Consider the following 21068-nt stretch of genomic DNA (forward strand, 5'->3'; position numbering starts at 1 on the left):
TGGCTCAGTCCTATAATCCTAGCACTTTGGGAGGTAGAGGTGGGCAGATGGCTGGAGCCCAGGAGTTCAGGACCAGCCTAGGCAACATTGTGAAACCCTGTCTCTACAAAAAAGCTACTCTGGAGGCTGAGGCAGGAGGACTGCTTGAGCCCGAGGTTGAGGCTGCAGTGAGCCGAGATTGTGCTACCGCACTCCAGCCTGGGTGACAGAACAAGACTCTGTCTCAATTAAAAAAAAAAAAAGGAAATTTCTGAAGTGATAGTAATGTTCTATGTCTCGATAGCAATTTGGGATACAAAGGTATAGGCATTTATTATTATTAAAACTTGGAAATTTACACACAAGCACATAAGATTTATACATTTCATTGTATACATATTTTACTTCAAAAGAAAAAAAGTCAACAAATATTTAACCTAGTCAATGATATACATGCTGAGTTATTTAGGCGGAAGTCTAGTGATGTCTACAATTTACTTTTAAATGCGCCCCCCCAAAAAGAAAACAGGGATTGACGAATGCTTAGAGAAAGGTACAGACATGTGATAAGCCAACTATAGTGAAATGTTAGTGGTAGTCTACATGGTAGGTATATGGTGTTCACTATAAAATTTTTTCAACTTTGCTCTATGTTTGTAAATTTTCAAAATAATATATTGGGGAAATGTCTAGAAATGTGATGCTATCCTAGGTCAGCAGGAACTGTGAAAGATTAGACCTGTATTCTGGTTCCCAGATGCTAGAGCCTTTTTTTGGGGGGGGTGGGGCGGGGGGAGGTGGAGTCTCACTCTGTCGCCCAGGCTGGAGTGCAATGGTGTGATCTCAGCTCACTACAACCTCCACCTCCCAGGTTCAAGTGATTCCCCTGCCTCAGCTTCCCAAGTAGCTGGATTACAGGCACCTTCCAGCATGCCCAGCTAAGTTTTTGTATTTTTAGTAGAGACAGGGTTTCACCAGGTTTGTCAGGCTGGTCTTGAACTTGATCCACCCTCCTTGGCCTCCCAAAGTGCTGGGATTACAGGCATGGGCCACCACGTCCGGCCTGCTAGAGCCTTTTATACTTGATATAATTTCTTGAATTTTGATCTCTTGAGGTTTTGTTTACCTAAATCTAGTTATCTCATCTCCCTTCTACTTTCACTTTCTGGTGTATCTAGTAATTTGTTCATTCATTTTCAAATATTCACCTTTCCCTACTAGGACCCCAGGCCCTGTGTAGGTGCTGGGGATACAGTTTTGTTTCTGCTCCCATGGAGCTTCCATCGTGGCTTATTCCCAGTAACTAGCACTCCAACTCCCTTAATTCTATCAGGAATGCTAGTTCCTACATCTTTGAGGCTACGACAGACAGGGCCAGTTTATCCATTGAATAGTATAGACCCCACACCAAGGGTCTGGGAGCTTTTTACGGTTCTATGAAAAATGTTTTATGTATGAAAAAAAGAATCTCCAATTTACAAAAGAAAATCGCAAAATCCTATACATTGCCAAGGCTGTCGAAATGAACTCCTAGTCTTTTTGATTCCCTCTTTTTTTACGGCTCTGAATACCATAGGACTGCCAGCATTTCGGGCCCCAGGGGCAAATCTAGCCCTAATATAGATGCTGTATGGGAATAAGACACTCCAATAGTCAGATGGATGCCTAAGCTATCATATCCTTATGACATTGCAACTTCATTCTTTGAACTTCTTGTGCTGATGTGTTGTTCAGCAGTCCACCTTCTGATTCACATGTAGGTCTGCGGAGAGGATGCAGTATTTCTTTGGGTGTTTCTAGTCTCTGTAACAGTGCTTTCTCAGGTAAATCCATAAAATAGCTTGTGATTAAGAGCCGTCACACCACATGTCTAGAATTTGAGAAGGAAATCAGCCAATCTGGGTGCAGTAGCTCACGCCTGTAATCCCAGCACTTTCGGAGGCTGAGACGGGTGGATCACCTTAGGTCAGGAGTTCGAGACCAGCCTGACTAACCTGGTGAAACCCCGTGTCTACTAAAAATAAAAAAAATTAGCTGGGTATGGTTGTGGGCGCCTATAATCCTATCTTGGGAGACTGAGGTAGGAGAATTGCTTGAACCTGGGAGGCAGAGGTTACGGTGAGCCGAGATCGCACCACTGCACACTACCTGGGCGACAGTGTGAGACTCCATCTCAAAAAAAAAAAAAAAAATAGGCCAATCATGTCAACATTATTATTATTATTATTATTATTATTTTGGTCCCTTATGGCCATACATTTCTCAGTGTAAATTAAATTGCTAATTTAAGAGGGACAAGGAATATTCTTGCACATCTTCTCATCCATACTTTTAGTTTTAAACTTAGTTCTAATTGAGTCAGGCCTTGTGAAGCCTTGTTTTATCTTATTCTTAGCATCTAGGTTCTAACCCCTACTGTTCTCCCATTATTGACTGTCCCTTGCCAGGCCTATCTTAACAGCTGAACCCTGGGCTTCTATTTCTCCATCTTTTTTTTGAGACGGAGCCTGGCTCTTGTTGCCCAGGCTGGAGTGCAATGGCGTGATCTCGGCTCACTGCAACCTCTGCCTCCTGGGTTCAAGCGATTCTCCTGCCTCAGCCTCCCGAGTACCTGGGATTACAGGCATGTGCCACCACACCTGGCTAATTTTGTACTTTCAGTAGAGATTGGATTTCTCCATGTTGGTCAGGCTGATCTCGAACTCCTGATCTCAGGTGATCTGTCCACCTTGGCCTCCCATTTTGGGAGGCCACCGTACCTGGCCTGTTTCTCCATCTTTAACTGTGTTGTTTTAGGCCCTCTTGGATAAAGCCCCATCAACTCAATCCCCAGGTTCTTTGGGCCACAATGATGCCCCTGAGGTTTGTGCTCCCGGAATGCTCCAGAGCTGGAAACTAGGCAGCTTTTGCACATAAAATTACTTTATTATAAAGGTTTCCTACTAATACATACTAACAAGTATGAGATATTGATTTTAAAAACTTTGTTTTAACCAAAGAAAATAACAGAACAATGCCTTATAAGCCAATATTTAAAGAAAACTGAGAGCATTATGAAATATTTTATTTTTATTTGTTGGTAATTATATCTGGATGGCTCATGAAATTACTGTAACATCCTTGATTTTATTGTTCCCTCAGGAATTTCTTCTCTAGTTTAAATAAAATGAATAAAATGTGTTTTATGCACTGAGTGCATTTAGTGTCTCCACTCTGTTAGACAATTACAACACTATACATACACAGAGCTATGCAATGTGCCTATTTTAACTATAGATTAGCTTCCTAGGAAGAACAGCGTTGGTATCCTTTTCCATTTAGAGTCAAAAGGAGTCTGATGGCAGTTCTTTACAGTGACTGTTGAGATGACTGAATCTTCCTGAGCCAAGTCTTCACATTTCTATTTTGTTATTTAAATTTGAATAACTATGAAAAGATTGATTTTTTTTTTTTTTTTTTTTAGGACAGGGTCTCACTCTGTCACCCAGGCTGGTGTGCAGTGGCGTGATCTTGGCTCACCGCAGCCTCTATCTCCCTGGCTCAGGTGATCCTCCCATCTTAGCCTCCCAGGTAGCTGGGACTACAGGCTCCCACCACCACCCCCGGCTAATTTTTGTATTTTTTGTCAATCCTCCCATCCCACCTTGGCCTCCCAAGGTGTTAGGATTACAGGCGTGAGCCACTGTGCCCAAAAAAGACTGAAATCGTTTATTTCTGATGGAGACCTCCAAGAGCTCACTGCATAGGACCGACCCCAGGTTGCCTTTGTAGTTCCTGCATTTTTCTTCTGTTGCTCTTCAGAGAAGCTGTATGATATAAATGAATGAATGTGTGTACACACACATATATCTCCATTCAAAAGCTATAGCACATGTATGTTTGTGTGTATGTGTATATATGTGCATGTATATAAGTATATATGCATACACATATACACACACACAAAGCTATAGAAAATATATATCTTGTGACTAAAATTCCCTGAACTACCAGTAACTCCAGAAATTCTATTCTGGAAAACAATGGCTAACATCTAATTCATTATCTTAGAATTATCACACAAGGAATAAGAAAATGTGGTTTCTAGTGCAATGCAGTTAAGATAGGTATTCTTGTAGGCCATGGTTCCAAGAAATTTGTTTGACAACTGTATTGAGTAGTATATTTCTCCACTTCCTTTATTTTTTTCCCTTATCTTTTTTGAAAAAATATGAAGGAAATGTGTTCCTCTTTCAAGTTCTTTTTCTCTCCTGGCTTATATAGTGAGTATGTTACCAGCAGAACCTTCTCTAAAATGAAAGGAAGTCATTGCTAAGAAGAGACAAAAAGTTAACAGGATTAAGGGATTAAAAAGGCACATGGAATTGCTGGGTGTGTCCAGAATCTGAGAAGATTGAAAAGAGGAGCAGAAAGAATTTTTGTATTTTAGAAGTTGAGGGGCCCTTCTGGCCTAGTTTGAAAAACACAATCAGATACAATTTGAAAAAAGTCCAACAAGATCTAGTGGGAAGATAAGCTAGAATCTTGTTACAAAAAGTGTCACGGGCCTTGGTTGTATGTTTTAAATGAACTTCTTAATTTCATATCAAAATGCATAGATACCTCCTGACCCCCGTTCTTGCCCTCCTCCATTTCCTTGTTAAATCCTGACCTTTCTCTGTAGCCCTTCCCGTTTCTGCCCTGGAGGTCTGGCTGTCAGGACTACTCTCAGGTTGCCTGGGTCTCCACGGTAGCACCCATTAGCCGTGTTGCTTCTGGGCAGGGCATCTGTTTCTGTGTAAAGAGAAAATGCTAGGGTGAGTCACCAGTCCTTCTCCCCTAACAAAAAAGCATTGTACTGTACAGTTTGATTTCGGCTCTTGTGTGCAACTTGTGATTGCAAACTAATGGGGACATGAGGCACAGCTCCAATGACACACCTCTCAAGTTGCATTATAATGATCTGATTGGGATGTGCCCCATTAGACCATTAGATCCTTTAAGGCTAGGATGCTTTTATTTTTGTGTTCCCAGCCCTAAGCACACTGTGCCTAGCTCAGGCTAAGCACTAAACAAATGTTTCTTGATGAGAATGCTACAGGAAGAAGGGAAGGGTTGTGCTCTACACCAAGAGCAGAAGAGCTACCCTTTAAGAAACAGACTCATCTTCGCGTGGCCTGCAGAGGGCGCTCTTGCATCATAGCTATACCATGCATCCTTTGCCCATCACTGGTTTCGTTGAGCGTACCTTTTTGGTAAAACCACAGGTGTGAGACTGGAAATTTAGACTTAAACCTGCCCAAACACATTAGAATATCATCAGTTGCACAGAACAAATCCACATTACAGTTATTCCAAAGGGACAAGAACATTCCAGAATTTGCTTAAAGAATACTAAGCCATGACATCTCAGAAAGTCAAACCTAAAGAAGAAAAATTGCCTGGTTAGTCTTCTGCGAAATGTTAACAATTCTTAAATTTGGAAGGCTCCTTACACTCACTTGATGAGCCAGTTCATCTAATCCAACTACCTCATTTCTCAGATGAGGAAACTGAAGTTTATAAAATTCCTCAAGGTGATGTATCTACAGAAAAATTATACTCTCAATTCAGGTTTTAGATGTGTGTTGAAAACGTGGCAAGGTGTCCATTTGGAAAAAATGCACCTAGAACCTCCTCTCTCTCTCCCTGTCCTTATTTAAATAGAAAGATTTAAAAATAAAAATATGGCCAGGCATGGCATCTCATGCCTGTAATCCCAGCACTTTGGGAGGCCAAAATGTGAGGAATGCTTGAACCCAGGAGTTTGAGACCAGCCTGGGCAACATAGTGAGACCCAGTTTCTACAAAAAATTAAAAATTAGCCAGGTATAGTGGCATGTGCCTATAGTCCCAGCTACTCAGGAACCTGAGGCGAGAAGATAGCTTGAGCCTAGGAGGTCAAGGCTTCAGTGAGCTGTGATCACACCGCTGGACTCCAGCCTGGGCAACAGAATGAGATCCTGTCAAAAAAAAAAAAAAAGTACTGTAGTAACTGCTGAATAAAATACATAAGACTTTGGAAAGACACTATTTTAATGGTGAATCTGGACAGCACTCCAAGGGTACATTTTAACAGGTTGGAAGTAGGCTTTTAACATATTATGGGGATCAACTGTGTAATAAATAATACAGAAGTAAAAAGTGTTGGTTAGCCAAACTGTCCATCAAATTGAGAGTCAAAAAGCCATGAAGTTATGATTCTGGACAAGGCTCTGATTGCCACAGTTCAGAAAAGTTATTTGACATCTTTTTCACATTGTTAAGCTTAAAAAACAAACCCAAACTCAAATCCCCAAACCCTCAAAGCATCAAGTGCTTGAAGCATTTTAATATACCTTCTGTATCAACCCTCACCTCCTTCTTGTTTCAGAGAAACCATGATCCTCCTCCAGGCTGGTTCTTAATCAGCACTCCCCTCCCTTCCCTGGGTGCCTCCCATTTGTAGGCAGCCATTACTGGGCTGTATTCTGGTTGTGTTGAGGCTGGCAGGAAAGAGGAACAAGGATAGCATGTTCATGTGGTGTGAGTGGGCTCAGATTCTAGGCAAGCTGGGGGAAAGGGCAGTCCTATGGCCCCGTGAGAGGCCCACTCAGACCCTGGCCAGCTCTAAGGGCTAAAAGCAGCTCTGAGGGGTAGCACTTCACTTCCATTGGTTTTAGAGGCCCTACCTGGGGAGAAGAACAGCAGAAAAGCAGCCCTCAAAGAAATGCTACCATGGGACATGGCCTCCAGAGAAGAGCCTCAGCCTGAGATGAGTTGCGGGGTGGCCTTGAAGAAAAGAGGCCCTGGCTTCAGGGACGTGGGGGAAGACAGACAAGGTGTTGGAAGGAAGCCACTCAGGATTCTTTGGAAAGCGAGGACAGTGAAGTTGGAGATTAAGGACCCGTAAACAGGGCAAATTACAGGAATTCTCCCCAGCCAATGGGAAGAGAAGGGCCTGAGCACTTTCCTGGCCTCTCAAATTTGAAGATGCCTGGGGGTCACCGGGGAATCTTGTTGAAATGCAGAATCTGATCCAATAAGTCTAGAATCCTGCCTCAGATTCTGGATTTCTACCAAACTCCCTGGTGAGGCTGCAGGTTCTTAGGCCCCACTTTCAGAAGCAAGGGTGTCTTCTAGACTTCAGAATAGAGAAAGTTGAACAACAGAGACCATGTACCAGAGAGTCACCTATGGGTAAATTTGTTCAGAGGAAGTCCTTCTAGCTCCAGTTCAAATTCAAGGTTGTCTTTGCAGATTCCCAGGTAGTAAAAGGATTTTAGGAGTTCAATTATTGGGCAAGGAGGGGAAAGGATCCCAGATTTAAGGACCCCTCATCAATATCCCTTGGGGCTGGGAAGAAGAGTGGCTGGTTTTCCATTAGGTAGGGGGCCCAGATCACCAATAATTAGGGTGATCTGGTGAGGCAGAAGATGCCAGCAAGAAATGCCCTGGAGGGCCTGAAGCAGCTGCTGAATTCCCCATAAGCAGCTTTTCACATGCTACCTGAAGGCAGTCACTGGGAGGTTTTGAAAGAAGATACTAGGTTACTCCACACTAGCACTTGCCAAACTAGATAACCTGGTGAGAGAAGCTGCTAATTGTAATAGAGGCAGAATGTTATCTGTACTGTTTAAAACAGTTTTCCAGGGGGAAATGAGGACAGGCCAATGCAGCCAGAAAGCACTGGGTGTTGGCTTTGCAGAAAGCTGTTATACTTAGGAACAGGGTGCCAGGTGTCCTGTTTTGAACTGGACAGCATGGTATTTTAGCTTCTAGTGTATGAAAATGCAGTAAATGCTTGTTTTTTAAAAAAATCATTATTGTGGCTGGGCACAGTGGCTCACGCCTGCAATCCCAGCACTTTGGGAGGCCAAGGTGGGTGGATCACCTGAGGTCGGGAATTCAAGACCGGCCTGACCAACATGGAGAAACCCTGTCTCTACTAAAAATACAAAAAAAAAAAAAAAAAAAAAAAAAGCCAGTGGTGGTGCATGCCTGCAATCCCTGCTACTCAGGAGGCCGAGGCAGGAGAATTGCTTGAGCCCGGGATGCGGAGGTTGTGGTGAGCTGAGATCACGCCATTGCACTCCAGCCTGGGCAACAAGTGTGAAACTCCATCTAAAAAAAAAATTGTTATTATGGCCGGGCACGGTGGCTCATGCCTGTAATCCTGGCACTTTGGGAGGCCAAGGTGGGTAGATCATGAGGTCAAGAAATCGAGATCGTCCTGTCCAACATGGTGAAACCCTGTCTTTGCTAAAAATACAAAATTAGCTGGGCATGGTGCCGCGGTGTCTGTAGTCCCAGCTACTCGGGAGGCTGAGACAGGAGAATCGCTTGAACCTGGGAGGTGGAGGTTGCAATGAGCCGAGATCGTGCCACTGCACTCCAGCCTGCTGACAAGAGCAAGACTCCGTCTCAAAAAAAAAAAAAAAAAATCATTATTATTTCACATGTGCTTTATATCTTATGTTTTGATTTATTTTTAATCAGCAGGGGTTTGTAATTTCAGCTTTTAGTTACTCCTGCTGTTAAGTATTGAATGGACAAACACTACTTAAAATAGCATTACACTTCTTTTGAAATGCGAGGAACCCTTTTATTTATCTGTGTGCAAATAACATGTTCCAACACTACTGTTAAGTATTCTGTTAAAGTACAAGTCTATCCCTTAGGAGGGGAGGGTACACTCTACAAGAAGTTTTTTTCCCCAGTCTCTATGGGGTGGTTATTTCTGTAATCCTATTTATGGATGAAGCAGGGGAAACACAGTCATCTCTGGGGCAATGATAAGAGCTAACATGCATTGAGGATTTACCATGCACCTGACAGTTTGGGCACTCTATATCCTCTACCTCCTTCCTCACAGAGATCCCATGAGGAGGGGGGTCCAGTTACTCCCATTTTACAGAACAGTAAACAGGCTCAGGGAGATTCAGTATTGAGGCCCCAAGCCTGGAAGTTATCCTCCATTTCTCTTTTCCTCTTCGGCCCCTCCTCCAATTTATTAACAAGTTCTGTCAGCTATAACTCCAAAATATATTTTTAAAATATGATCTTTTTTCCTACCCTAGCTCAAGTCCTCATTATCTTTCTTGCTTGGATGTTGCATTAGCCTCCAAACTGTCCCCCGGGGCCACTCTTACCCTTAGTACCATCTTCCTTCCACACAATGGGCAGGGTGGGTTTTTTGGTTGTTGTTGTTTGTTTTTTGAGACAGGGTCTAAGTCTATTGTCCAGGCTGCAGTGCAATGGTGTGGTCATAGCTCATTGCAGCTTCAATCTCCTAGGCTCAAGTGGTCCTCTCACTTTAGCTTTTCAAGCAGCTTAGGCTACAGGTGCATACCACCACATTTGGCTAATTTTTAATTTTTTGTAGAGATGCAGTCCTGCTATGTTTCCTAGGCTGGTTTTTTGTTTTGTTTTGGTTTGTTTTCTGAGACAGTCTTGCTCTTTTGCCCAGGCTGGAGTGCAGTGGTGTGATCTTGGCTCTCTGCAACCTCTGCCTCCCGGGTTCACACCATTCTCCTGCCTCAGCCTCCTGAGTAGCTGGGACTACAGGCGCCCACCACTATGCCTGGCTAATTTTTGTATTTTTAGTAGAGTCGGGGTTTCACCATGTTGCCCAGGCTGGTCTCGAACTTCTGACCTCAGGTGATCTGCCCACCTTGGCCTCCCAAAGTGCTGGGATTACAGGTGTGAGCCACCATGCATGGCTGCTAGGCTGGCCTTGAACTACTGGCCTATAGTGATCCTCCTGCCTCAGTCTCCCATAGTGTTGAAATTACAGGCATGAGCCACCACTCCTAGCCCAGAGTGATCTTTCTAAACTGTATATCAGATGATGTGCTCTCCAATGGCTTCTCTTCATATTTAAAATAAAACCCAAAGTCTTTTCCAGGACTTACAAGGCCTTACATGATCTGGCTCCCCATTGTTGCATGCAAACTCTTCATTCATTCATTCAACTAATATTTACTGAGGGCCTGCCATGTGCCAGACACTCTTATAGCTGATAGCATATTGCTTCTGTACAGAGCTCACATTCTAGTGGGAGGAGACAGTAATCAAAGAAATACAAAGTATGTCAGGTGATGATAAGTGGCATGGAGAAAAATGAAGCAGGAAAGGAGACCAGGGAGTACTGTGAGGCAGTGAGAGGCCACCATTTGTAATAGGATGGCCAGGAAGACTTTCCCGCGAAGGTGACATCTGAGCAGAACAACTGAAGGAGAGGAAGGAGTGAGCCAGGTAGACTTTGGAGGAAGAACACTCTAGGCAGAGGGAAAAGCAAGTGCCAAGGTGCTAAGGAAGAGGCGAGTTTGGCATGTTTGAGGAATAGCAAGGAGGACAATGTGGCTAGAGTATAGAGCACAGGCAGAAGTCAGAGATGGCGTGGCCATGGGTTGGGGAGAGGGCAGACCTGTAGGAATCTGTTGGCTCCCAACCAAGGGACTTGGACTTGGACTAAGTGGGTGGGAAGCTGGGGAAGGGATGTAAGCAGAGCAGTGATATGATTGTGTAGAAGGACGATGTGGCTGTAGGGAGACAGGCTCGGCATCAAAGACAGAAACAATAAATCATGGTGGAATGGGCTAGAATGGTGGCCATGGAGGAAGAGAGAAGTGCTCAAATGTTGCTGAATGAATAGTGAATAAATGAACTTGCTCAATGATGGAGTCAAAATGCACATGCAGCAATCTGACTTGAGCGGCCTTGCTCTTAGTAAGGGTGAACAAAAACTAGAAGAGAGGGGCTGCTGCAGCCCCCTTGGAACGTTCCAGCTCTGAGATTTTAGCAGCTTCCCTTCTGTGGGGTATGCAGGGAAGAAGGAAAATAGCCCTATAATGGAAGCTTTATTGGAAAAGGCAGAAGGTAGAAAAACATCCGGAAGGACAAAAAGCCCACCAGGCAACCAACCAGTCAACCAGTAACAGTGTACACGCTTGAGATTGGGGTATTGATCAATGGCCACACACAATCACTACCACACACAATCACTATGTGTGATTTTTTTTTCCTCAAGAGAATGTATTAAAAGGAATGCTTCGGAATTAAAAATAAAAATTTTAAAAATTACCCTTTAAAAATAAACTGAATAATTTGTAAAACTATGGAGAGTATGGTGATGAACACAAAGGCTATGACTTTAAGTCACCTTTTCTGGGAAAGCAACTGGTTTAGAAGATTAAACTATGCAAACATAAGGCAAAGATTCTGGGCCAGGTAAGGTGGCTCACGCCTGTAATCCCAGTACTTTGGGAGGCCAAGGTAGGCAGATCGAGACCATCCTGGCCAACATGGTGAAACCCTGTCTCTACTAAAAATACAACAATTAGCTGGGCGTGGTGGTGCGTGCCTGTAATCCCAGCTACTCAGGAGGCTGAGGCAGGAGAATCACTTGTACCTGGGAGTCAGAGGTTGCAGTGAGCTGAGATTGCGCCACTGCACTCCAGCCTGGCCACAGAGCGGGACTCCATCTCAGAAAAAATAATAAAAAAAAAAAAATGAAAAAAGATTCTGGGCCGGGCGTGGTGGCTCACGCCTGTAATCCCAGCACTTTGGGAGGCTGAGGCGGGCGGATCATGAGGTCAGGAGATCGAGACCATCCTGGTTAACACAGTGAAACCCCGTCTCTACTAAAAATACAAAAAATTAGCCGGGTGTGGTGGCAGGCGCCTGTAGTCCCAGCTACTCAGGAGGCTGAGGCAGAATGGAACCCAGGAGGCAGAGCTTGCAGTGAGCCGATATAGCACCACTGCACTCCAGCCTGGGCGACAGAGTGAGACTCCATCTCAAAAAAAAAAAGAAAGATTCTGAACCATCCATTCTCTGGGTTGCACTTAAATTTTTGGCTCCATTAGGGATGACTTGGAGCTGCTATGCTTGTCATGCAAAATATATTCCTCCATGTTATTTTCCATTTGCTAATCAGTTGGACCCATTTGAGTGAAACTGTGCCTTTGTAGACTTGGTTGCTTCTTTTGGAAGCTTCTTTCAAAGTTTCTTTCTTTAGTTGCTTCTTTCAAACAAGGTTATAGAAACAAGAGCTGAATTAGACACACAGCTGCAGAAATCAGATTTCTACTTTCAAATTTAAGCTGAAAAATATGAATATTGAGAGTATTTCTTTCATGTTGAAATCAAGCAACTTTCCTGTTAAAGTTCTATTTCTTAACGCAGTCAGTAATTGGTGGGTGAGGTGACCACATGCCCTGAGGAGGCAGGTAGGCCCATCTAGAGCAGGAACTGGGCTCATGCAGATGGACCTTTGACCCTACCTCTGTTCCTCATAGTTGGATGACCCTGGCCAACTCACTTCACCCTGTTACTTTCCTCATCTGCAAAATTCATGTCTCCAAAATTCTCTTGTGGGTTGCTGTGAGGATGAGTTGAAATGATGTGTGTGGTGTCACAGCATGATTTCCTTGATCCATGGAGGTTATTAAGTTGTTGGCAGTCTACTCCTTGCTTTTGTTGAGTTGTATTTTTGTTGTAGCTGTGTTGTTCACAGACGGGGTGACTATGTAATTTATCATCCAAACTGGGAATTAATAAATGAAAATGAAAGACTAAGTGGAGGAGAGTCTGGGCTCAAAGGTGTGGTTAGGACTCTTCCCAGGCAAACCTGAACATATACGGTCACCTTCCCTAATACTAATGCGTAGTCAGACTGAGCAGCCTGTGGGAGAAAGCTGGCTGCCATCATTCTGCCACCCACTGCTGGAGGGACAAGAAGGCAGAAGCAGTCTGGCGGGCCAAGCTAGACCTTGTCTGTGTTGGGAAGACTTACATCATGTGCTGGTAAAGAACTAACAACCACTGGGCACAGTGGCTTATGCCTATAATCCCAGCACTTTGGGAGGCCAAGGTAGGAGGATTGCTTGAGGCCAGAAGTTTGAGACCAGCCTGGACCACCTAGTGAGACCTTGTCTCTACAAAAAAAAAAAAAGTAGTTAAAAAAAATTAGCTGGTCCTGGTGACATGCACCTGTAGTCCCAGCTACTCAGGAGGCTGAGGAAGGTGGATCACTTGAGCTCAGGAGTTAGAAGCTGCAGTGAGCTATGACTGCACCACTGCACTCCAGCCTGGGCAACTGAGCAAGACACTGTCTCAGAAAACAAAAAGACTAACAACCTGGTCTTTGAAAAATATTGAGTGGCCAGGCATGGTGGCCCATGCCTATAATCCCAATGCTTTGGGAGGCCAAGGCGAGTGAATCACTTGAGGTCAGGAGTTCAAGACCAGCCTGGCCAACATGGTGAAACCCCATCTCTACTAAAAATACAAAAAGTTAGGGTGTGGTGGTGGGTGCCTATAATCCTGGCTACTCGGGAGGCTGAGGCAGGAGAATTGCTTGAACCCGGGAGGTGGAGGTTGTAGTGAGCTGAGATCGGGCCATTGCACTCCAGCCTGGGTGACAACAGTGAAACTCCATCTCCATCTCAAAAAAAAAAAAAAAAAAAAAGAAAAGGAAAAATTATTGGGTGAAGAAGCCTCTTCCCTTCCTCCCCCACCACCTTATAATTTGGCAAAGGGCCTCCCTCTGTGGGGCCTAGATTGTCTTCTAGGAGATAAAAATAGCCAGCATGTGTCAAGATAGCATCAAACCTGCAGGGGCAGGTGAGGACTCCAGAATGGGGTTATAAGCAGGTCTTTTTTTTTGTGAGCGAGGCTACATGCCAGGCTTTATGCTACTGTGTTTATTTCTCTTTGTTACTTGCCAGCACAGTGATACTAGAACTTGCAGAAATTTAAGGGTAACTGGTATTACTTTAAAATACCTTTTCCCAGGCTCCCACTGCAGACCTTCAAAATCCAAGTCCCCCAAGATTCTGTATATTTAAACTAGTGTCCAGAGTAGTTTCTATGACCTCAAAAGGTTGGGAAACATTGCCCTCATGTTCAGAAAAGTCCTTTAAACTTTTCAGCTTTGACTTAGTTGTGGACAGATGTTGAAAAATGCCTTTTGTCATCCCATTGCCTATACCTCAGATATGAAGGAAGAAATGACCCAAGGAGGCTTTGATGGAGCCAAGATCATCAGAGAGAGAGTCTTGGGAGAAAGATGAATCTCCAGGCCAGGGGTTTGTTGGTCTCTCTGCTTCTGGACCCTGCAGTTACTTGGGGACTCTTTTTCAGTGTCAACCTCAGAGGAGCTGAGCTTTATTTTTATTATAAAAGCAGAGATTCCCTGTCCCTATACTTTATCAATCCTTTCTCTTCTTTCTCCATCATTCTTCCAGAAAGAATTGTTCATACTCCTTGTCTCTACTTCCTTAATCTTCATTCACTTCTGACTGCAGTGGAATGAAGACTGACCTGGGTAACCTGCCCTATGTGACTGTGGGCAGGTTAATGAACTACTCCAACCCTCAGTTTCCCCACTGTGACTTGTAAAATGAGGTAATGCAAGAAAAATTTCCAACATAGTCCCTGGCAGATAGTAAATACTTATTTTTTTTATTTTTATTTTTTTGAGACGAAGTCTTGCTCTGTTGCCCAGGCTGGAGTGCAGCGGCACGATCTTGGCTCACTGCAACCTCCGCCTCCCAGGTTCAAGTGATTCTCCTGCCTCAGCCTCCCGAGTAGCTGGGACTACAGGCATGTGCCACCACGCCTGGCTAATTTTTGTATTTTTAGTAGAGACGGGGTTTCACCATATTGGCCAGGCTAGTCTCGAACTCCTGACCTTGTGATCTGCCTGCCTCGGCCTCCCAAAGTGCTGGGATTACAGGTATAAGCCACCTCGTCTGGCCAGTAAATACTTAATTTTAACCCTTTCCCTTTCCCTACCTCTGGCCCCAAAACAGAGATAAAATTTCTTTTCCTGAAATCATTAGTAACATAATTGATTTTTTTTTCTTTTTTTTTTTTTGAGACAGAGTCTTGCTCTGTCACCCGGGCTAGAGTGCAGTGGCACGATCTCGGCTTACTGTAACCTCTGCCTCCCAGGTTCAAGTGACTTTTTTGCCTCAGCCTCCTGAGTAGCTGGGATTACAGGCGTATGCCAACACTTCGTTAATTTTTTTGTATTTTTAGTAGAGATGGGGTTTCACCATGTTGGCCAGGCTGGTAAAATCATTAGTAACCTAATTGGAAAATTCTATCATTTTTCAGGGCTCAATTTACTTTTTTTTGGTCAACATTTAAGACTATACTCAATTCTTGAAATTCCTATTCTTTTCCTATATTTATGCCACTTTTTCTAGCTTTTCCCTCCTGGTTCCAAAAACATCATCTCTAGCCTGCCTAGTATTAGAGGCACTCCTTGCCCAGTGTCACATGGGCAGTCATTTAACAGCCATGATATCCTGGCCCCACATAATCATTTGCTCCCTAAATAGGGACTTGTATGAATAACCACACAAGGATTTAACTCTTTTTTCTTTACATACACCTTACATTTAGGTGTATTAATGAAATTATGCAGCCATTGAAAAGTATCACGTTGAAAGCTATGGAACGATGCAGAAGTGATTAACATCTTCAGTAGATATAGTGCAATGCAAAATGTTATATGTTAAAAATCAGGGTGAGGTGCTATTCATCTTAAGAAGGCACTATAAAGGCCGGGTGCAGTGGCTCATGCCTGTAATTCCAGCACTTTGAGAGGCTGAGGTGGGCAGATCATGAGGTCAGGAGATCGAGAGCATCCTGGCTAACATGGTGAAACCCTGTCTCTACTAAAAATACAAAAAATTAGCTGGGTGTGGTGGCACATGCCTGTAATCCCAGCTACTTGGGAGGCTGAGGCAGGAGAATCGCTTGAACCTAGGAGGCAGAGGTTGCAGTAAGCTGAGATTGTGCCACTGCACTCCAGCCTGGGTGACAGAGCGAGACTCTGTGTTAAAAAAAAAAAAAAGAAGGCACTATAGGCCAGGCATGGTGGCTCAGGCCTGTAATCCCAGCACTTTGGGAGGCCAAGGCGGGCAGATCACCTGGGGTCAGGAGTTCAAGACCGCCCTGGCCAACATGGTGAAACCCTATCTCTACTAAAATTGCAAAAATTAGCCAGGCATGGTGGGATATACCTATAATCCCAGCTACTTGGGAGGCTGAGGCAGGAGAATCACTTGCCCTTGGGAGGCGGAGGTTGCAGTGGGCCAAGATTGCACCACTGCACTCCAGTCTGGGCAACAGAGGGAGACTTTGTCTTAAAGAAAAAAAACAAAAACAAAAACAAACAAAAGGCACTACAGCCGCCTAACACAAAGATGATAGGATCTTATCCCTATGCTGTAGCCACACACAACCACACCCAAGATCCCCCAAGGAAAACAGATGAATAGAGAACACTAGCAAATGAGAATTAAGCATCACTTTGCTACAAATACTCCAGTAAACTGGGCCTGAGCACTGCTTCGGGCTTCCAGACTGTAGCCTTCTTCTATCTCCCAGTCATAAATAGACTCTCCCCTTAGTGAGAGCACATCAGACATTAGCCAAGTGTGGTGGTGCGTGCCTGTAATCCCAGCTACTTGGGAGACTGAAGCTGGAGAATCACTTTAACCCAGGAGGTGGAGGCTGCAGTGAGCCGAGATCTCACCACTGTACTCCAGCCTGGTGACAGAGTGAGACTCTGTCTTTAAATAATAATAATAATAATAATTCTCTGATGACTCTTCAGGAAATTCTCCTCATTTTAAGAGTTATGCTATGTTGTTCTGTGAAAATGAAGACTACCAGCACTTCTGTGTAAACTCTAGGAAGAGTTTGACTATAGGAGGAGTATGGTAATCCTTGCTGTGTAAAGAAAGGATGGAAAGCTACTTTGTTTTGATAAAGTAAAATGTATTGAAGTGCCTGTTTTGAGTAAATTAAAATTCAGAGTACTTACCATTTCAGCTGGTCTCAACAGCAAATTTTTAGAAGTCTGAAATACATCAATACTGTGGAATAGGAGACTCTTACTTCCTTAAGACATTCATGGAATCACTGGGTTAGGTGCTAGTAATGCAATGATGAGAAAACACACACACACAAACACACACACACACACAATCCCAGCTCTTATGGGGTTTACAGTCAAGTGGGGAGACAAACATTAATCAAATAATTACACAAATTAACAAACTGCAGAGTGCATGATGGAAGAGCAGTATTAGATTGTATGAGATGATTAACAGGGTCTGTTAATTGGCCAGAAACATCTGGGAAAGCTCACCTGAGACTGTCAGTTGTGCTACGGTTGGAGGATGGGGATGGGAGGTGGCTGGTGAGGGCCTCGTTAGGGAAGGAACTAAGAGTGCAGGAGCCCTGTTGCTGGAAGCAGTATGAGCCTCGGGTAACACAAGGGCTAACCCAAATGCCTACAGAGAGTAAGGATTGTGGGAGAGGAAGAAGTGACATGCCTCTCAAGTATTAAAATTCAGTTTTCATCATTTAAAAATAGATTAACAATAGGCAAACAGTTTGTGTTTTTTACAGGGATTGTAAGAGTCAATAAATGATCATTGAACTCCTAGGAGGGTCCTAAAACTGAGTGTTTGAGGAATTCCAGAATTTAAATGCTGGGTAGAAAAGGATGACCCAGCAAGTATTCCTGAGTCTGAAGAAGAAAAGCCAGGAGTGAGTTTCGTGTTACTAATGGCAGAGGAAAAGAGGGCCTTTTAAGAAGGAGGCAGTGGTACTCAGAGTTGAAGCCTACCAAAAGATCAAGGAAAATGAGAACTGAAAAAATATCTGTTGGAGTTAGCAACATGGAGGCCAATGACATTCACAAAATGCTTAAAATGCACTGATATTGTATAATTAGTTTCAAGCATCTTCTGAATTATCTGTGTCTTTTGCCTGACTGGGAGGGGTGTGGGTTGCTTTAGATCAAATTCCACACTTCTGGAGACCTGGGGGCATTCTAGCAACAATCCAGATAGTGTTACAAACAAGACCATTATAAGATAAACACATTTTAACAAGGCATTTATTACCCAATGCTTTAATATTAGAGAGACCCAATTTGGCTCATGTTAAAAACAATGAAGCATCTATGTCTTATGCAATGCTGTATAGGAAGTATTTGATAAAGTCTAGATCCTCAGAACAAAAATTCTATGCACTGGTCTATTGTCTTTATTTAAGACAAAGAGAGTGTGCTTAAGGTACAGGTATCTACCAGCTACTGAAAACTGCAGAACCTTATCCATGATGTATCCTTATTTATAGAATGCTCTAAAAATGCTCTAAAAATCTCCCATAAAACAGGATGAAAGTAGTTTTCTAATCCAAAATGTTATCATAATTGACACTTCTCAGGGTAAAAATTAGCACATAATGATGAGTGAGCTTAGAAAGATTAAGAATAAACACTTTATACAAATCGAGCTCTCCAACAATTGCAAATATACAGTATCTATTAGTCTTTAGCTGAATTAATCATTTCTTTTTTTTTTTTTTTAGATGGAGTTTCGCTCTTGTTGCCCAGGCTGGAGTGCAGTGGCGCAACCTCGGCTCACCGCAACCTCCGCCTCCCAGGTTCAAGCGATTCTCCTGCCTCAGTCTCCCGAGTAGCTGGGATTACAGGCATGCACCACCACACCCAGCTAACTTTTTTGTACTTTTAGTAGGGACGGGGTTTCTCCATGTTGTCAGGCTGGTCTCGAACTCCTGACCTCAGGTGATCCGCCCACCTCAGCCTCCCAAAGTGCTGGGATTACAGGCGTCAGCCATCACACCCGGCCTGAATTAATCATTTCTTAAGGCCCTCATAAAGTTACCGTTTGTAAAAAATAAAATTCTACATATATGGGAATTTAGAAAAACATTTAATTGTCATAATTGAATGTAATTAATCATTGTTAAAATATCAAAGCAGTAATACATTTCAGAGAATATATATGTAATGATTTTTAAAGCTCTATTGAAGCATACTCCAAAATGTAGCTAAGCAATCTATTAACACCAGCCTTTTACACAGTACAGTTACAATCATTCTAATAAGATAAATTGGCTGGGCTCAGTGACTCATGCCTGTAATCCCAGCACTTTGCAAGGCCAAGGTGGGTAGATCACCTGAGGTCAGGAGTTCAAGACCAGCCTGGCCAACATGTCGAAACCCCGTCTCTACCAAAAATACAAATAATTATCCAGGTGTGGTGGCAGGCACCTGTAAACCTTGGGAGGCTGAGGCAGGAGAATCGCTTGAACCTGGGAGACGGAGGTTGCAGTGAGCCAAGATTGTACCATTACACTCCAGAGCAAGACTCTGTCTGAGAAAAAAAGAAAGATAAATCATACATATGATTGATATACAAGCAAATTATATGTATTCACACATATATAATTTCCTTTTGGAAGATTTTAGGAAAATATTTGTCACAATTAATGATTTTTATATTTTATTTATAAATTGAGTACTTTGACAAAATATTAAATGGTTCAGTAAGACTGAACCATATATGCTGTACTTTTATATGTTAATGCATTTTTAAAAATCTGTAATTTTCAATAACAAATCTCAAAATATTAAAATAAATTTCTTGGTTTGGCACAGTGGCTCATACCTGTAATTCCAGCACTTTGATTGGCCAAAGCAGGTGGATCACTGGAGTCTGTGAGTTTGAAACTAGCCTGGGCAACATGGCAAAACACCATCTCTACAAAAAAATACAAAAATTAGCTAGGTGTGGCAGAGGGTACCTGTAGGCTAGGGAGGCTGAGGTGGGAGGATCCATTGAGCCCATGAGGCCTAGGCTGCAGTGAGCTACGACTGGGCAATAGAGTGAGAGCTTGTCTCAAAATAAATAAATAAATAAATAAATAAATAAATAAATAAATAAATTTCTTCTCTTTAAATCTTGGACCTAGTCATCAGATCAGTCTTTCTAAAATTTTGTTTTCATTCATGCATATTATTCAGTGGCTCCCCACTTCCTACAAAATGAAGTTCAGCTCTTTGTTCTGACATGTAAAACATTTCAATATTTGGCTTCAAACATTATTTCCAAAGCAGGCCATGCTCCTTATCTCCACCCTGAGCTTGTGGTGTGTTCCTCACCTTGAAAGCTCTTCCTCCTTCTCTTCTTCAAATCTTGTGATTTTTAAAGATGCAGTTCATCTCCCATCCTCCTCCCTTATGAAATCTTCCCTTATGCTTCTAGTGCCTTCCTCTGGCCTTGTCTTCATCACTTATTTTGGGTTTTAAACAACGACTATTATGTACTGAGTAACAGTACTTGTGTCCCTTTTTTTTTTTTTTTTTTTTTTTGAGATGGAGTTTTGCTCCTGTTGCCCGGGGTGGAGTGCAATGGTGTGATCTTGGCTCATGGCAACCTCCGCCTCTCGGGTTCAAGTGATTCTCCTGCCTCAGCCTCCCGAGTAGCTGGGATTACAGGCGCCCGCCACCATGCCCAGCTAATTTTTGTATTTTTAATAGAGACGGGGTTTTGCCATGTTGGCCAGGCTGGTCTCGAACTACTGACCTCAGGAGATCCACCTGCCTTGGCCTCCCAAAGTGCTGGGATTACACGTGTGAACCACTGTGCCTGAGCTTGTGTCTCTTAACCGAATGGGAATTACCTTTGATGCCCAGCACAATCCTGAGAATTATAAAATTTGAGTGAGTATAAAATTATAAGCATATGCTAGTATTACCTTAATTACCTCTGACCTATTTTACTTTATTCTTACAGTTTTTCTATCTACAGAAATAGTATAACTAAAGGCCAAGTTTACTATTGCTTAAGTGTCTCTCATTCTCTTTCAAAGAAACTGATCTTGCTGTTGTCTCCATTTAATGCATACTCTTCACTGTGCAACTGAAATATAGAGTTTGGCATTTTCCTCAAACTAGGGACTAATTCCCTTTAATTTCATCAAGTCTTAGGTAAGTTCCTGTGTTTTGTGATAAATACATTTTTACCTTCCTTTTAATGGAATATTTGAATGTTCAATTTCTCCAAAAATATAGAACTTTAAAAAACCCAGAACACAGTAAGGTCTTTCTTTAATTGAGTTTTATGTTTATTGTTTTTCTCTCCTTTCTCCAAGCACAGGGGAAGAGGTATAAAAGCAGAGGGATATATGCTTTTGAAAAGCCACCCTGGGCTAGATGCAGAAAAGCAGAAATTATGGTGCTAGCTTCTTCT

The sequence above is a fragment of the Symphalangus syndactylus genome, chromosome 15, assembly GCF_028878055.3.
Source record: "Symphalangus syndactylus isolate Jambi chromosome 15, NHGRI_mSymSyn1-v2.1_pri, whole genome shotgun sequence".
Taxonomy (NCBI): domain Eukaryota; kingdom Metazoa; phylum Chordata; class Mammalia; order Primates; family Hylobatidae; genus Symphalangus; species Symphalangus syndactylus.